We start from the raw sequence: 19,921 nt of genomic DNA, 5'->3' as shown, positions 1-19,921 counted from the left end.
CACAACTACCCTGAGTACATACATTACCCTATCCAGTCAATGTACACAACTACCCTGAGTACATACCATTCCCATCTAGGCAATAAACACAACTATCCTGAGTACATACCTTACCTTATCCAGTCAATGTACACAAATACAATGAGTACATACCTTACTGCATCCAGTCAATGTACACAACTACACTGACTACATACCTTAACCCATTTAGTCACTGTACAGAACTACCCTGAGTACATACATTACCTCATCCAGGCAATGTACACAATTACCCTGAGTACATACATTACCCCATTCAGTCAATGTACACAACTACCATGAGTACACACATTACCCCATCCAGTCAATGTACAAAACTACCCTGAGTACATACCTTACCCCATCCAGTCAATGTACACAACTACCTTGAGTACATAGCTTACCCCATCCAGTCAATGTACACAACTACCCTGAGTACATACCTTACCCCATCCAGTCAATGTACACAACTACTGTAAGTACATACATTACCCCATCCAGTCAATGTATACAACTACCCTGAGTACATACCTTACCCCATCCAGTCAATGTACACAACTACCCTGAGTACATACCTTTCCCATCCAGGCAATGCACAAACAAACCCTGAGTACGTACCTTACCCCATCCAGTCAATGTACACAACTACCATAAGTACATACATTACTCCATCCAGTCAATGTACACAACTACCCTGAGTACATACCTTATCCCATCCAGTCAATGTACACAACTACAGTGAGTACATACATTACCCCATCAAGTTAATGTACACAACTACAGTGAGTACATACATTAACCCATCCAATGTACACAACTATCCGGAGTACATACCTTACCCCATCCAGTCAACATACACAACTACCCTGAATACATACCATACCCCATCCAGGCAATGTACACAACTACTGTGAGTACACACATTACCCAATCCAGTCATCCAGTCAATGTACACAACTACTGTAAGTACATACATTACCCCATCCAGTCAATGTACACAACTACCCTGAGTACATACCTTACCCCATCCAGGTAATGTACAGAACTACCTTGAGTACACACATTACCCCATCCAGTCAATGTACACAACTACTGTGAGTACATACCTTACCCCATACAGTCAATGTACACAACTACCCTGAGTACATACCTTTCCCATCCAGGTAGTGCACACAACAACCCTGAGTACATACCTTACCCCATCCAGTCAATGTACACAACTACCGTGAGTACATACATTACCCCATCCAGTCAATGTACACAACTATCCTGAGTACATACCTTACCAGTCAATGAAAAGAAGTACCCTGAGTACATACATTACCTCACCCAGGCAATGTACACAGCTACCCTGAGTAAATACATTACCTCATCCAGTCAATGTACACAACTATCCTGAGTAAATACATTACCCCATCCAGGCAATGTACAGAACTACCCTGAGTACATACATTACCCCATCCATTCAATGTACACAACTACTGTGAGTACATACCTTACCCCATACAGTCAATGTACACAACTACCCTGAGTACATACCTTTCCCATCCAGGTAATGCACACAACAACCCTGAGTACATACCTTACCCCATCCAGTCAATGTACACAACTACCGTGAGTACATACCTTACCCCATCCCGTCAATGTACACAACTATCCTGAGTACATACCTTACCCCAACCAGTCAACATAAACAACTACCCCAAATACATACCTTACCACATCCAGTCAATGTACAGAACTACCCTGAGTAAATACATTACCTCATCCAGGCAATGTACACAACTACCCTGAGTACATACCTTGCCCCATCCAGTCAATGTACAGAAGTACCCTGAGTGCATACATTACCTCATCCGGGCAATGTACACAACTACCCTGAGTACATACATTACCCTATCCAGTCAATGTACACATCTACCCTGAGTACATACCATTCCCATCTAGGCAATAAACACAACTATCCTGAGTACATACCTTACCTTATCCAGTCAATGTACACAACTACAATGAGTACATACCTTACTGCATCCAGTCAATGTACACAACTACACTGACTACATACCTTACCCCATTTAGTCACTGTACAGAACTACCCTGAGTACATACATTACCCCATTCAGTCAATGTACACAACTACAATGAGTACATACATTACCCCATCCAGTCAATGTACAAAACTACCCTGAGTACATACCTTACCCCATCCAGTCAATGTACACAACTACCTTGAGTACATAGCTTACCCCATCCAGTCAATGTACACCACTACACTGAGTACATAAATTACCCCATCCAGTCAATGTACACAACTACCCTGAGTACATACCTTACCCCATCCAGTCAATGTACACAACTACTGTAAGTACATACATTACCCCATCCAGTCAATGTATACAACTACCCTGAGTACATACCTTACGCCATCCAGTCAATGTACACAACTACCCTGAGTACATACCTTTCTGATCCAGGCAATGCACAAACAAACCCTGAATACGTACCTTACCCCATCCAGTCAATGTACACAACTACCATAAGTACATACATTACTCCATCCAGTCAATGTACACAACTACAGTGAGTACATACATTAACCCATCCAATGTACACAACTGTCCGGAGTACATACCTTACCCCATCAAGTCAACATACACAACTACCCTGAATACATACCATACCCCATCCAGGCAATGTACACAACTACTGTGAGTACACACATTACCCAATCCAGTCATCCAGTCAATGTACACAACTACTGTAAGTACATACATTACCCCATCCAGTCAATACCTTACCAGTCAATGAAAAGAAATACCCTGAGTACATACATTACCTCACCCAGGCAATGTACACAGCTACCCTGAGTAAATACATTACCTCATCCAGTCAATGTACACAACTATCCTGAGTAAATACATTACCCCATCCAGGCAATGTACAGAACTACCCTGAGTACATACATTACCCCATCCATTCAATGTACACAACTATCCTGAGTACATACCTTACCCCATCCAGGTAATGTACAGAACTACCTTGAGTACAAACATTACCCCATCCAGTCAATGTACACAACTACTGTGAGTACATACCTTACCCCATACAGTCAATGTACACAACTACCCTGAGTACATACCTTTCCCATCCAGGTAATGCACACAACAACCCTGAGTACATACCTTACCCCATCCAGTCAATGTACACAACTACAGTGAGTACATACCTTACCCCATCCCGTCAATGTACACAACTATCCTGAGTACATACCTTACCCCATCCAGTCAACGTAAACAACTACCCCAAATACATACCTTACCACATCCAGTCAATGTACAGAACTACCCTGAGTACATACCTTACCCCATCCAATCAATGTACAGAAGTACCCTGAGTACATACATTACCTCATCCGGGCAATGTACACAACTACCCTGAGTAAATACATTACTACATCCAGTCAAAGTACACAACTATCGTCAGTACATACATTACCCAATCCAGTCAGTTTGCACAACTACCCTGAGTACATACATTACCCCATCCAGTCAATGTACACAACTACCCTGAGTACATACCTTACCCCATCCAGTCAATGTACACAACTACTGTAAGTACATACATTACCCCTTCCAGTCAATGTACACAACTACCCTGAGTACATACCTTTACCCATCCAGTCAATGTACACAACTACTGTGAGTACATACATTACCCCATCCTGTCGATGTACACAACTACTCTGAGTACATAAATTTCCCCATCGAGTCAATGTACACAACTACCGTGAGTACATACATTACCCCATCCAGGCAATGTACACAACTACCGTGAGTACGTACATTACCCCATCCAGTCAATGTACAAAACTACCCTGAGTACATACCTTACCCCATCCAGTCAATGTACACAACTACCTTGAGTACATAGCTTACCCCATCCAGTCAATGTACACAACTACCATGAGTACACACATTACCCCATCCAGTCAATGTACAAAACTACCCTGAGTACATACCTTACCCCATCCAGTCAATGTACACAACTACCTTGAGTACATAGCTTACCCCATCCAGTCAATGTACACAACTACCCTGAGTACATACCTTACCCCATCCAGTCAATGTACACAACTACTGTAAGTACATACATTACCCCATCCAGTCAATGTATACAACTACCCTGAGTACATACCTTACCCCATCCAGTCAATGTACACAACTACCCTGAGTACATACCTTTCCCATCCAGGCAATGCACAAACAAACCCTGAGTACATACCTTACCCCATCCAGTCAATGTACACAACTACCATAAGTACATACATTACTCCATCCAGTCAATGTACACAACTACCCTGAGTACATACCTTATCCCATCCAGTCAATGTACACAACTACAGTGAGTACATACATTACCCCATCCAGTCAATGTACACAACTACCATAAGTACATACATTACTCCATCCAGTCAATGTACACAACCATCCTGAGTAAATACATTACCCCATCCAGGCAATGTACAGAACTACCCTGAGTACATACATTACCCTATCCAGTCAATGTACACAACTACCCTGAGTACATACCATTCCCATCTAGGCAATAAACACAACTATCTTGAGTACATACCTTACCTTATCCAGTCAATGTACACAACTACAATGAGTACATACCTTACTGCATCCAGTCAATGTACACAACTACACTGACTACATACCTTACCCCTTTTAGTCACTGTACAGAACTACCCTGAGTACATACATTACCTCATCCAGGCAATGTACACAACTACCCTGAGTACATACATTACCCCATTCAGTCAATGTACACAACTACCATGAGTACATACATTACCCCAACCAGTCAATGTACAAAACTACCCTGAGTACATACCTTACCCCATCCAGTCAATGTACACAACTACCTTGAGTACATAGCTTACCCCATCCAGTCAATGTACACAACTACCCTGAGTACATAAATTACCCCATCCAGTCAATGTACACAACTACCCTGAGTACATACCTTATCCCATCCAGTCAATGTACACAACTACTGTAAGTACATACATTACCCCATCCAGTCAATGTATACAACTACCCTGAGTACATACCTTACCCCATCCAGTCAATGTACACAACTACCCTGAGTACATACCTTTCCCATCCAGGCAATGCACAAACAAACCCTGAGTACATACCTTACCCCATCCAGTCAATGTACACAACTACCATAAGTACATACATTACTCCATCCAGTCAATGTACACAACTACCCTGAGTACATACCTTATCCCATCCAGTCAATGTACGCAACTACAGTGAGTACATACATTACCCCATCCAGTCAATGTACACAACTACCATAAGTACATACATTACTCCATCCAGTCAATGTACACAACCATCCTGAGTAAATACATTACCCCATCCAGGCAATGTACAGAACTACCCTGAGTACATACATTACCCCATCCATTCAATGTACACAACTATCCTGAGTACATACCTTACCCTATCCAGGTAATGTACAGAACTACCTTGAGTACAAACATTACCCCATCCAGTCAATGTACACAACTACTGTGAGTACATACCTTACCCCATACAGTCAATGTACACAACTACCCTGAGTACATACCTTTCCCATCCAGGTAATGCACACAACAACCCTGAGTACATACCTTACCCCATCCAGTCAATGTACACAACTACCGTGAGTACATACCTTACCCCATCCCGTCAATGTACACAACTATCCTGAGTACATACCTTACCCCATCCAGTCAACGTAAACAACTACCCCAAATACATACCTTACCACATCCAGTCAATGTACAGAACTACCCTGAGTAAATACATTACCTCATCCAGGCAATGTACACAACTACCCTGAGTACATACCTTGCCCCATCCAATCAATGTACAGAAGTACCCTGAGTACATACATTACCTCATCCGGGCAATGTACACAACTACCCTGAGTAAATACATTACCCCATCCAGTCAAAGTACACAACTATCGTCAGGACATACATTAGCCAATCCAGTCAGTGTGCACAACTACCCTGAGTACATACATTACCCCATCCAGTCAATGTACACAACTACCCTGAGTACATACCTTACCCCATCCAGTCAATGTACACAACTACTGTAAGTACATACATTACCCCTTCCAGTCAATGTACACAACTACCCTGAGTACATATCTTTCCCCATCCAGTCAATGTACACAACTACCATGAGTACATACATTACCCCATCTTGTCAATGTACACAACTACTCTGAGTACATAAATTTCCCCATCCAGTCAATGTACACAACTACCGTGAGTACATACATTACCCCATCCAGGCAATGTACACAACTACCATGAGTACATATGTTACCCCATTCATTCAATGTACACAACTATCCTGAGTACATACCTTACCCTATCCAGGTAATGTACACTACTAACCTGAGTACATACCTTACTCCATCCAGTCAATGTACACAACTACCGTGAGTACATACCTTTCCCCATCCAGTCAATGTACACAACTATCATCAGTATATACATTACCCCATCCAGTCAATGTACAGAAGTACGCTGAGTACATACATTACCTCATCCAGGCAATGAACACAACTACCCTGAGTAAATACATTACTTCATCCAGTCAATGTACAGAACTATACTGAGTAAATACATTACCCCAGATAGTCAATGTACACAACTACCCTGAGTACATACCTTACCCCATCCAGTCAATGTACACAGCTACCCTGAGCACATACATTACCCCATCCAGTCAATGTGTACAACTACCATAAGTGCATACCTTACCCCACCCAGTCAATGTATACACCTATCCTCAGTACATACATTACCCCATCCAGTCAATGTACACAACTATCCTGAGTCCATACCTTACCCCATCCAGTCAATGTACACAACTACCCTGAGTACATACCTTACCCCATCCAGTCAATGTACACAGCTACCCTGAGCACATACATTACCCCATCCAGTCAATGTGTACAACTACCATAAGTGCATACCTTACCCCACCCAGTCAATGTATACACCTATCCTCAGTACATACATTACCCCATCCAGTCAATGTACGCAACTATCCTGAGTAAATACATTACCCCATCCAGTCAATGTACACAACTACCCTGAGTAAATACCTTACCCCATCCAGTCAATGTACACAACTACACTGAGTACATACCTGACACCATCCAGTCAATGTATACAACTATCCTCAGTACATACATTACCCCTTCCAGTCAATGTACACAACTACCTTGAGTTCATAACATGCCCCATCCAGGCAATGTACAGAACTACCCTGAGTACATATATTACCCCATCCAGTCAATGTACACAATTACCCTGAGTCCATACCTTACCCCATCCAGTCAATGTACACAACTACCGTAAGTACATACATTACTCCATACAGTCAATGTACACAACCACCATGAGAACATACCTTTCCCCATCCAGTCAATGTACACAACTATCCTAAGTATATACATTACCTCATCCAGTCAATGTACAGAAGTACGCTGAGTACATACATTACCCCATCCAGTCAATGTACAGAAGTACGCTGAGTACATGCATTACCCCATCCAGTTAATGAGCACAACTACCGTGAGTACATACCGTACCCCATCCAGTCAATGTACGCAACTATCCTGAGTAAATACATTACCCCAGATAGTCAATGTACACAACTACCCTGAGTACATACCTTACCCCATCCAGTCAATGTACACAACTACCCTGAGTACATACCTTTCCCATCCAGTCAATGTACACAACTACCCTGAGTACTTACATTACCCCATCCAGTCAATGAACACAACTACGGTGGGTACATACATTACCCCATCCAGGCAATATACACAACTACCCTGAGTACATACATTACCCCATCCAGTCAATGTGCACGACTATTCTGAGTACATACATTACCCCATCCAGGCAATGTACACAACTACCATGCGTACATACATTAACCCATCCAGTCAATGTACACAACTATCCTCAGTACATACATTACCCCTTCCAGTCAATGTACACAACTACCATGAGTACATACATTACCCCATCCTGTCAATGTGCACAACTACTCTGAGTACATAAATTTCCCCATCCAGTCAATGTACACAGCTACCGTGAGTACATACATTACCCCATCCAGGCAATGTACACAACTACAGTGAGTACGTACATTATCCCATCCAGTCAATGTACACAACTACACTGAGTACATACATTACCCCATCCAGGCAATGTACAGAACTACCCTGAATACATACCTTACCCCATCCAGTCAATGTACAAAACCACCGTGAGTACATACATTACCCCATCCAGCCAATGTACACAACTACCGTGAGTACATATATTACCCCATTCAGTCAATATACACAACTATCCTCAGTATATGCATTACCCCATCCAGTCAATGTACAGAAGTACCCTGAGTAAATACATTACCCCATCCAGTCAATGTATACAACTATCCTCAGTACATACATTACCCCTTCCAGTCAATGTACACAACTACCTTGAGTTCATACCATGCCCCATCCAGGCAATGTACAGAACTACCCTGAGTACATATATTACCCCATCCAGTCAATGTACACAACTACCCTGAGTACATACCTTACCCCATCCAATCAATGTACACAACTACCATAAGTACATACATTACTCCATCCAGTCAATGTACTCAACTACCGTGAGAACATACCTTTCCCCATCCAGTCAATGTACACAACTATCCTCAGTATATACATTACCCCATCCAGTCAATGTACAGAAGTATGCTGAGTACATATATTACCCCATCCAGTCAATGTGCACAACTACCGCGAGTACATACCTTACCACATCCAGTCAATGTACACAACTACCATGAGTACATACCTTACCCCATCCAGTCAATGTACACAACTACAATGAGTACATACATTACCCCATCCAGTCAATGTACGCAACTACCCTGAGTACATACATTTCCTCATCCAGGCAATGTACACATCTACCGTGAGAACGTACATTACCCCATCCAGTCAATGTACACAACTACCCTGAGTACATACATTACCTCATCCAGTCAATGTACACAACTACCATGAGCTGTACCTTACCCCATACCTTACCCCATCCAGTCAATGTACACAACTACGCTGAGTACATACATTACCCCATCCAGACATTGTACACAACTACCCTGAGTACATACATTAACCCATCCAGTCAATGTACACATCTACCCTGAGTACATACATTACCCCATCCAGTCAATGTACACAACTACCCTGAATACATACATTACCCCATCTAGTCAATGTACACAACTACCGTGAGTACATACCTTACCCCATCCAGTCAATGTACACAACTATGCTGAGTACATACATTACCTCATTCAGGCAATGTACACAACTACCCTGGGTACATACTTTACCCCATCCAGGCAGCATGCACAGCTACGCTGAGTACATACTTTACAACATCCAGCAGTGTACACAATTACCCCATGCATAGACATCTCCTCCGGCTGGGCACAGATGATGCTTTACTGCACTTTCCATCAGTGTATATGTGTACATGCACAGCACAGCTGCACAGGGAATCTCTATGGATCTCAGCATACTTTTGTTTTTTTCAAATACATGTGTTAATGGGGAAAAGTATTTCTCTGTGAGATGTTGAAAGGGTTACCCTGTCTCAATAACTTGGTGACAGAAGTTTGTTTATGACAAAACAGTACACTAACAGATTCTGCAACATCTAAACAAAAATGTTGTTGAGTTAGCCAAGTCTACAGATCTTCCTTAAAGAAGGAATGCAGTATCAGGAGTAACTGAATGTGTACCCTGTTTATGAAAGTCACAAGTCCATATGCTGCTTCATGGTAGTGGGCAAAAAATCCATTAAGCACATCACAATGAATGCACTTTATTCAACATTTATGTACCAAATTCAGATTCTCGTGTACTATGCTTTCTCATGCCTTGATATCACTTGAAGATCCAGTAATTTTAAATCAGGATTTCATCTGCATCATGGGCCCCTGACAGGCTATCCACCCCAATATTTGTATACCATTGGAGGATACAAGCCAATCTGATAAACTTAAGGAGAGGTGTGGAACTTCAGGGAGATTTCTGTACCATCCCCAGCTAGAATCCTCTATACCATCCCCAGCTAGAGTCCTCTGTACCATCCCCAGCTAGAGTCCTCTGTACCATCCCCAGCTATAGTCCTCTTTACCATTCCCAGCTACAGTCCTCTGTGCCATTCCCAGCTACAGTCCTCTGTACCATTCCCAGCTACAGTCCTCTGTACCATTCCCATCTACAGTCCTCTGTACCATTCCGAGCTACAGTCCTCTGTACCATTCCCAGCTGCAGTCCTCGGTACCATCCCCAGCTACAGTCCTCTGTACCATTCCCAGCTACAGTCCTCTGTACCATTTCCAGCTACAGTCCTCTGTACCATTCCCATCTACAATCCTCTGTACCATTCCCAGCTATAGTCCTCTGTGGACAGTCCTCTGTGGACAGCCCTCTGTACCATTCCCACCTACAGTCCTCTTATTCTAGATTACACTTTTTTCACGACTGGTGACAGTAGCAACAGTGTGACATCATGCTGAGTTCCTTGTTAGATCACTCCACTGTTGGCATTGTCCTGTGATGCCACATACTATCCAGCATAACCATGTGACAAATTAATATATATCTGATGAGTCATATCTGTGTTCTCCAAGGCCAAAAACATGGCCTCAGTGGGACCAGATAACATCCCATGTTGCTTAATAAACAATCTAAAACATGACCTAGCAGACCCAGTTGGTGTTCTCTTTAACCACAGCCTGAGAGCTGGTTTTGTTCCAGCAGAGTGAAGAACAGCAATGGTAGTTCCCCTACACAAAGGGAGGGGGCATCAACTGACCCTGGGAACTATAGATCCATAAGTCTAACCAGCCTCATCTGCAAGGCCATGGAAAGAATCATCACAGACCTTAACAACAAGGACATAAGCGACCTTAAAGCTCTAAACCCAACCCAGTTTGACTTTGTTAAGGGTAGATCATGTTTATTAAACCTAGTAGACCTCTTTGAGAAAGTCATCAAAGTCCTGGATGAAGGTAAGAGAGTACATACTGCCCATCTTGACCTAGCCAAGGCATTTGACACAATCCCCTACTCAGGTATCATTAAGAAACTCTCCCAGTTGGGGATTAACCCTTACATCATTAGATGGGTAAACAATTGGCTCACTGACAAAACCCATACTGTCAAAGTTGGTGACTCCGCCCCAGTAGACCCATCACCAGTGGCATAGAGCTGTGCTGGGAAGTCCAGGCTAAAGGAGATGGCCTTTGGCTTGCCAGTTTCACTGATGATTGCAAATTGAGTGCAATCATTGAGTCCCCCAGTGGTGATAACATATTACAGGAGGGGTTAGCACAGACAAATGACTGGTACCAAAGCCATGGTCTAAAACTAAACACAAAAAAGTGCATTATTATTCCCTTTGGCAAAGTGAAATTCTCTGCTAATTATAATATTGACAGCAACATCGTAAGTTCAAACCCAGTGTTGTGAGATCTGGGAACACAAGCAAATAGCAATCTGAACTTTAACCACCAAGTTTCCACAGTGGTAAAGAAAGCTTTCAACATTGCACATTTCATTAACAAGGGCATCACATCCAGTTCTAAGGATGTTATAATTCTACTGTACTCGAACCTCATCAGACCACTGTTAGAGTACAATGCTCCCTTGTGCATGTTCCTCACCAGACACCTGCAGCAGCTGTGGAGACCACAGAGGTTTCTCACTAAGAAAATACAGGGTCTCCAAACCATGACTTATGTGGATAGACTGAAAGCCTTGTCACTGTACACTATATTGTAAAGGCTGCTGACAGGCAACTTGTGCCTGGCCTACAGGGCAGTCTCTGACCCAGCCCTGATGGATATGCTGCAAATTTGCAAGACAAATGACACAAGCTCTATGGATCTTAACTTAGCCTGTGACATTAACAGAATATGCAGGAGAGGCGGCTGTATCTTCCAGAGATTGCCACCACTGTGGAATGATATTTATTTATTTATTGACTGGGAAAGTCCAGCTGGATCAAAAAATGTTTTTCAAAGGAGGCCTGGGGAGAAAAGTTCCAACAATGTTTAATAACAACATTTAAATGTAGTAAAATATTACATATATATAAAAGAAAACATATATAGAATGGCAGAATTGTTGCAATAATGTGTACACGAGTTACAATGGAGGTGCTGAAATAGAACTTCCAGTTCATGTGAAGCACAGCTCCACACTGACCCTGTTCAAGCGCAACCTGGACAAATGGAGAGGAGACCACAAATTCACCCCAGGGGTGGCAGCTACATCCCTCATGAACAGGGTAGTCAGTGTTTATCATAGACTCGCTCTGCAAATTGCATCCATCTAACAAAGGGCAATTGAGGCAACTCAGGATTAACATGGCTAGGCTTGTAAGGGCTCTAGGGATGCTAGCCTAGTAACCTCATATGAACCTATAAAAGAGCAAAATAGACTGGAAGGGGGTAGACACTTAGTATTCTGGTTCGACAGAATACAGTGGGATGGCCAATAAATTTAAATAGTTGAAGGGCAGTGATTTCACAAAATGACAATTTTGTGCTAACTCACAATAGCCAATGAACGGGGAGAGGGAAGGAGATATGTGGTCAAATTAGCATAAGGTGTAGGCAACTAGAAAAATAATTGAGTTTAAAAACATACTACCACCTGAGTGGGAAGGTGAGAAAAAACTATTTCTCTGTGACTCACAAGAGACAAAGCTGTGGTCTCTTTCCTAGTTTCAATATGCAATTAAAATCAAAATACAAGCAAAACACAGTGTAAAGAAAATAAATCACAACATACAAAATAGAAGAAAACAATGAAACAATACAAGAAAGCAAAAATAAACTAACCTTTCCCTCCCAGCATGTTGTTGCAGTGTCTGGGTGAGCTTTTCCAATAAAGCCCAGTGATGTCCTAGGCTAGTGTTTTTGCAGGTAATGGTGTAAGTCCTTTCTTATTGATTTTATTTATTTATTTTTTGCACCATCCATGCCTCCACATGCAAGTCCGACAAAGCCCTAGACAACACTTCTGTGCATCTCCAGCCCGCAGTGAAGATTGTCGTCAATGGTTCATCCGGGCACATGCACCCTCCCCCCTCCCTTCCCAGTGAAGATTGATCTCAGTGGTCTATCTGAGCACATGCACCCCCTCCCTTCCCTGAGGTACTGAGGGGGACTCAAACTGAAGAGTCATCTGGGGGAATGAGAGTGAGGGGTGACCCAGGCACTGGAGGAGTTAGTTAGAGGGGAAATGAGAGTGAGGGGGTGACTCAGACACATGATGACCATGAGTGGATGAAGTTGGATTGTCTGTCCCAGGGATAAGGAGACAGCCAGGCCTCTGATACCAGACATTATAGCACAGGATCATGAAGGAATGAGACACATGCTGTGACCTGCCAGTCAGCAAATACACCATGAATGGATATTGCTGTCTCTGTCTGCATGAGATTATGTGCGTGTATATATATGCGTGTCTGTGTGTCCATCTGTATGTGCATGGGTATGTGAATGCACATGCATATATCTGTATGTGTGTGCATGTTTGTGTGTGTGCATGCTTGTGCCTATTTGTCTTTGTGTGCATGTGTCTGTTGGTGGGTGTTTGTGTGTACATAGCATTCCCCTGGGTTACTAACCAGCTCTTGGGTTTAAGCCTACCAGGCATGATTTTTTTCAGTGATTAGTTCACAATCCTAGATATCCAATGACACTTTGAGGTTCAAGCATCAGTTATGCAAATTCATCTTCTGCATCATTATGCAAATTTCCTAGAAGTACCAAAAAGCAGACAGACAGTTAAGGATAAAGTGTTTAAATTTGTACTGTCTTTCTCTAGTTAAGTTGTTTGAAACATCTGCTTTAAATCTTCTCCGATAGTGTTAACTTCTTCATGCACAATAATGTGTAGCATGTTTGATGAGAACCACGGAAACCATGGACCTCACATCTCCTGCTTCAACAAGCCTACAGCACTTTGACAACATTTTGTCAGATTATCTCTTCCTATATGGGTATTATATGTTGACAAGCACTGCAATAAACAATTTGATTATTTAGAAAATTATTTCATCAGCCTACTTTATGGCCTATGCCACAAACAGATGTCAAACAACCACTTCAGAGATGTTCCTGTCCAAGCGTTCATTATGTCACATGATGGTACAAAGTGGTTGCTGAGAGCTGCATATAGTGGCCAGTCATTCTGAGATTTCATGCTGTCCATTCACAATAACTGACTGCTGATCTATGAATGTGACGCAGGTACAACACCAAAATTAGTGGGAGAAGAGAGTGCCAGTCACAAGACCACCAACAAGTCCTTGGGAGCTAACCCAGTAATCAGAAGTAAATAAATAAATGAATCAATAAAAAAACTGCAAATAGAGAAAGAAAAAGCAGAAATCTGACATTTAAGTACATGCATTACTTATATCTAGCAAATTAAATATTTTAATATGCATGGTTGTGATTTAGGGGTCAGCAAGGGACATGCACAGGAAGGCAATGATGTTTGTTCAAGTACATGGGGTACCCGAATGACCTTTGTGGGGAGTAAACAGCTGACTAAATCATTTGTGAACCTGTGGATAGTAAAGTACAAATGTCCACTATGTCAAACAATGTTATACCCCCCTGTCCCATGTTTCTTCAACAAATCGCGTTCAAGAACAAGACAAAATCATAGAAAATAAAATGTAATCAAGCTTCTCATATCTTTATAAACATGTAGACTTGATTTACATAAAAAGCCAGATGAGCGCTATGTAATGTTAGCAAACCCCCACTTTAGAATCATAGATAAACTTTCTAAGCTGGGCATTAATCCTTACGTCACTTGATGGGTTACCAACTGGCTTACTGACAGAACCCACACTATAAAAGTAGCCAACTCCAAATCCAACTCCAGACAAGTGGAGTACCTCAGGGTTCAGTCCTGGGACCGCTCTTGTTTGGCATCTACTTCTCTGAAGTACATGCCAACACTAAGGGACTCTGGCTAACAAGGTTCACAGATGACTGCAAACTGGGACCCATTACTGAATCCCCAAATGATGTGGATATTCTATAAAAGGATCTTACAGAAACAGATGCGTGGTGCCAAAGCCATGGGCTCAAGCTGAATGCCAAGAAATGTATAGTTATCCCCTTTGGGAAAAAACATGTACCCGTGAATTACCACATAGGTGGCAGTACACTAAACACTAAAAGTGTGATGAGACTTGGGGACACAGGTGGACAGTGGTCTCACCTTCGATAACCACATCACCACAACAGTCAGGAAATCCTTCTATGTGACACACCTCATCATTAAGGGCTTTTAATCCAGAAAAAAAGGAGGTCATTGTCCCACTGTACTCATCCCTCATTAGACCCATTATAGAATACAACACCCCATTTGGTATGTACCTCTCAAGACATCTGCAACAACTGGAAAGGTTGCAGAAATACCTCACTAAAAGAATCACAGGACTAAAGCAGATGCCCTATGCTAACCGTCTAAAAAAACTCCACCTATACTCTGTCGCATATCGTCTACTGAGAGGCGATCTCTGCTTAACATACAAGACCATGTCAAACCCAGAGCTGTTGGACATGCTACACTTCCCTTCGGGAAAAACAAGGTTACCCCTAGCTACCAAATAAGTGGCAATCCACTGAGCACAGAAGAAGTTATCAGGGACCTGGGGACCCAGGTTGATAGTAGTCTGTCATTCGACACCCATGTAGCTAAAGTAGTTAGGAAGACCTTCTACATTGCCCACCTTATCATGAAGGGATTCTCATCTAGATCAAGGGAGGTCATAGTCTCCCTTTACTCATCACTCATCAGACCAATGATTGAGTACAATGCCCCATTCGAATGTATCTGACCCGACACTTGCAGCAGCTGGAGAGGCCACAAAGTTCCTCACCAAAAGGATAAAGGGTCTCAAAATCTGTCCTATGCTGCCCGACTGAAAGAACTCCAGCTCTATTCAGTCGCTACATCTAAACTGCTCAGAGGTGACCTTTGCCTAACATACAAGGCCATGTCAAACCCAGATTTGATGAATATGCTTCACCTCAAAAATCTAGATCCATCAGAGCCACAAGGGCGGCGGAGACTTAAACCTCGACACGGCTATTAATAGGACGTGCTGGAGGGATAGATTCATCACCCAAAGACTCCCTATGCTGTGGAACAAAATCCCGGTACATGTGAGGCAGAGCACCTCACTGGCCTTGTTCAAGAGAAATCTTGACCAATGGATGGGAGATCGCAGATATACCCCAGGGATTGCCTCAGTGTCACTGCTCGACAGAGGCACAGCAAAATAATGGGTATAGTTCCCCATACTAAAGGGGTGGCGTAAGCCACAAAACGATGGGCTAGGCTTGTAAATGCCCTCGGGCAGATAGCCTAGTATGAACCTATGAACCTATGAACCTATGAAATCTCAATCCCTCAGAGACACACGCTCCAGGGATTTAAACCTTGTCATCACAATGAACAAAACATGCTGGAGGGATAGGTTCCTGACCCAGAGACTCCCCTGACTCTGGAATAGGCTGACCATACATGTCAAGCAGAGCGCCTCTTTGGCACTCTTCAAAAGGAACCTTGATGATTGGATGGGAGATAGGAAATTCACCCCGGGGATCACGTCAGTCGCCCTGCTAGACAAGGTTCCAGGGAAGTAAATACTGTGGGAAGAAATAACCAGGGAATTGTTATGGCTAGGCTTGTGTAGGCTCTAGGGCCAATAGCCTAGTTCCAACCTATGATCCTATGAACACGTCTTGGGTAGTTATACATTTTTTTGCATACGTTTAACATTACAAAAGTTTATAAGATGATAAAGAAAACAATCACAACGCCAGGGGTGGAAAAAAGTCAAAATGATTGGTTTACACTCCTAAACCTTGAATACTACAGGTGGAACATAATGAACTAATGAGCAGGACATCTAGACAAAAAAATAGTTAAGGTTTAGATTTGCTCTGGGTTATTAGCCTTGGTTAATTTCCTTGGTCTGAGTCTCAGCTGATAGATCCGGGTGGGCGTGAACAGCAACGCCACTTTCACTCTCCATTCGGTTAATTTCCTTGGTCTGAGTCTCAGCTGATAGATCCGGATGGGCGTGAACAATGCCACTTTCACTCTCCGCTCATCCTATTTGTATTTTCATTTTTATTTCTGTTGCATGAATTCTAGACCTGCAGCAATTAGAAGGCGTTTTTTTGGTCAATGCTCTATCCTTCACCACCATGGTGGCCCCCTGGTGCCTTGTTTCTTCCTATCAGTATGACTATTTTAATGATTTTTTTTCATATTTTTCATTTATTTTTGTCTTTCTAGGGTCATTATCCTGGTAGTGACATGAAAGGGACGGGTCTTCCTATTGGACAATGATCCCATTTACTATGGATCTGATTGGCCATAATAATTCACCATAGGGCAGCCTGGAGTTTCAGAATTATGGCCAGTCCTACATCACTACCATACCTCCTACATCTCCCACTAGGATAGTCCCTCGACCAATCACACAGAACCCCCCCCCCAAGTGAAACACTCTTTGGCCATTTTCAAGTCCTATAGGACCCAAAAATTCAATTTTTGACCAATCTCGGTCAAACTTGTGGATTGTTGGGATGATCGTCTTGCAGAAATTCATTGAAAGATCAAGGCTGTTAGTTTTCCCATTGTATGAGAAAGCAGAGTGGTAGGAGCATATGCACTGCCTACATGCTTTGATTAACTTAATGGTTTATTCATGCTGCTATACCGTATAATGACCACTTCTATTCCACTGGTTTGAGGTGATAACATAATTAAATTACACTCAGAGTTTGCATTACAATATGCCCTGAAGTATCAACTCACACACACACGATGCCTCTATTAGTCTACTAACTTAATTCTGCAGCCCCATTGGCCCCCCCAAAAAATGCCAAATAATATTCCAGTATTCCTAACCACATCCTATCAAGTGGACCCTAGAGAGTTTGTCTTCATTTGCTAATTCTGAAATATTCCATCCAGTCACACATCTATACCATATGGTCTGCCCAATCACATAGACCTCTGATACGAAATATTTATTGATTCATGATTATTACAATTAGCCAACTGCATTCACGGCTTATCAGTCTTCAACAAAAAAAAAAAAAATCAAAGCAAGTCCTGCATTAAACCCCCCAAAAGCCCTCGACTATGGTTTGAAAAACGTTAACCACCTTATTTTTATATTATTGTATTTTATTCTAAATTTTGGTTAGTTATTTTCAGATGATTGACACAATCTGCCTGTCTTTGCAGACAAATCCTAAAAAGCATTACCTTGAACAGGGGTTACATGCACTGTTATTATTAAACTGAAATTGCATTCATTTTATTGTGTATACCATTTAGCCATCTGAATAGCCTATTTTTTGACAGGCAGATCTGAAGAAGCAACAGCAAAATCGCTGCTTACACACTACTTTCTACCCAAAGGATAGTTTTTTTACTGGATTTTTCTTTATTTTTACTTTGCCAATACGACACGACTAATAAGAACTTTTTTTCAGTTTTCTTAATTGTAAGAACACACACATCTTCCACTGCATGCAGCTTTACACACATTATTTCCCCATGGTACATGATTCTAATTGTACGACCCCAATGGCCACCAAAAAATGTCCAATGGCATTCCGTAAAAACTACAACCTATAAAATGGACTCACTTTGTCATATCTTTATTGGCAGATTTTAATCTCCGTATACAGAAAAGTTCCAGCCTATCAAATGTTTCCACAATATATCCCGCCCAATCACATCGACCTCTGTTATGAAATACTCATTGGTTCATTTTTTCACCTAGATGTCCATTTCATTATGTTCCACCTATAGCATTCAAACTTTTGGAATGTAAACCAATCATTGTGATGCTTTTGCACTCCTAGTTTTGTGATTGTTTTCTTTACCATCTTATAAACATTTGTAATGTTAAATATATACAACAAAAAATGTATAAATACCAATGACATGTTTTCTAACATTACATAGCACTCATCTGCCCTTTTATGTGAATAAGGTGTACATGTTTATGAAGATATGAGAAGCTTGATTGTGTTTTATTTTCTATGATTTTGTCTTGTTCTTGAACGTGATCTGTTGAAGTAACTAGATTTTAGCTTAGCTCATTTTGCAGTATTTTTGGTTTGGACCTCGCCAATGGAACTTTGGCCCACTCTTGGGGGAATTTTGCAGCTAGCTAATCTGCAGGGTGCTCATAGTGTGTTTCTACAGTTTTAGTTTGTCACTTTCCCATATTTTTGTTTTTATTTATTCATTTTGACATAGGTTGCAGTAATCAGAAATTTAACTTGCTGTGACCTGCAGTGAACTCAGAAATACTAATATGCTGGTTGGGGTGCAGGAGGCAAGTCAGCCATATGCAGAATGTGGGAGCATTTCCTCCCCCTCCACCCCTAAAAACATAAAGCAGCATATTTGTTTGTGGCTTAGATAAATTTCATATTATTCTGTTTTTTTTCTGATTCAGTGTGCATGGCTATAACAGATGGTTATTTATTTAAAGCTAGGAACCTCTAGAGATTTTCCTTAGGTTATCTGATACGTCAGACCTCTAGATGTTCTTTTTGTCACAGTAGGCAGTTAAGCTGCTAGTTCAAGCAGAGTAATGTGGATTTTGTCCTGGTTGTGCAACAGAGGACCTACTCTTTGCCCTTGCACAAATATTGGAGAGGTCATG

Source organism: Protopterus annectens, chromosome 13.part0, assembly GCF_019279795.1.
Source record: "Protopterus annectens isolate FY-2018-M chromosome 13.part0, PAN1.0, whole genome shotgun sequence".
Taxonomy (NCBI): Eukaryota; Metazoa; Chordata; order Ceratodontiformes; family Protopteridae; genus Protopterus; species Protopterus annectens.
The sequence above is the reverse complement of the archived record's forward strand: the minus strand, read 5'-3'. Positions refer to the sequence as shown.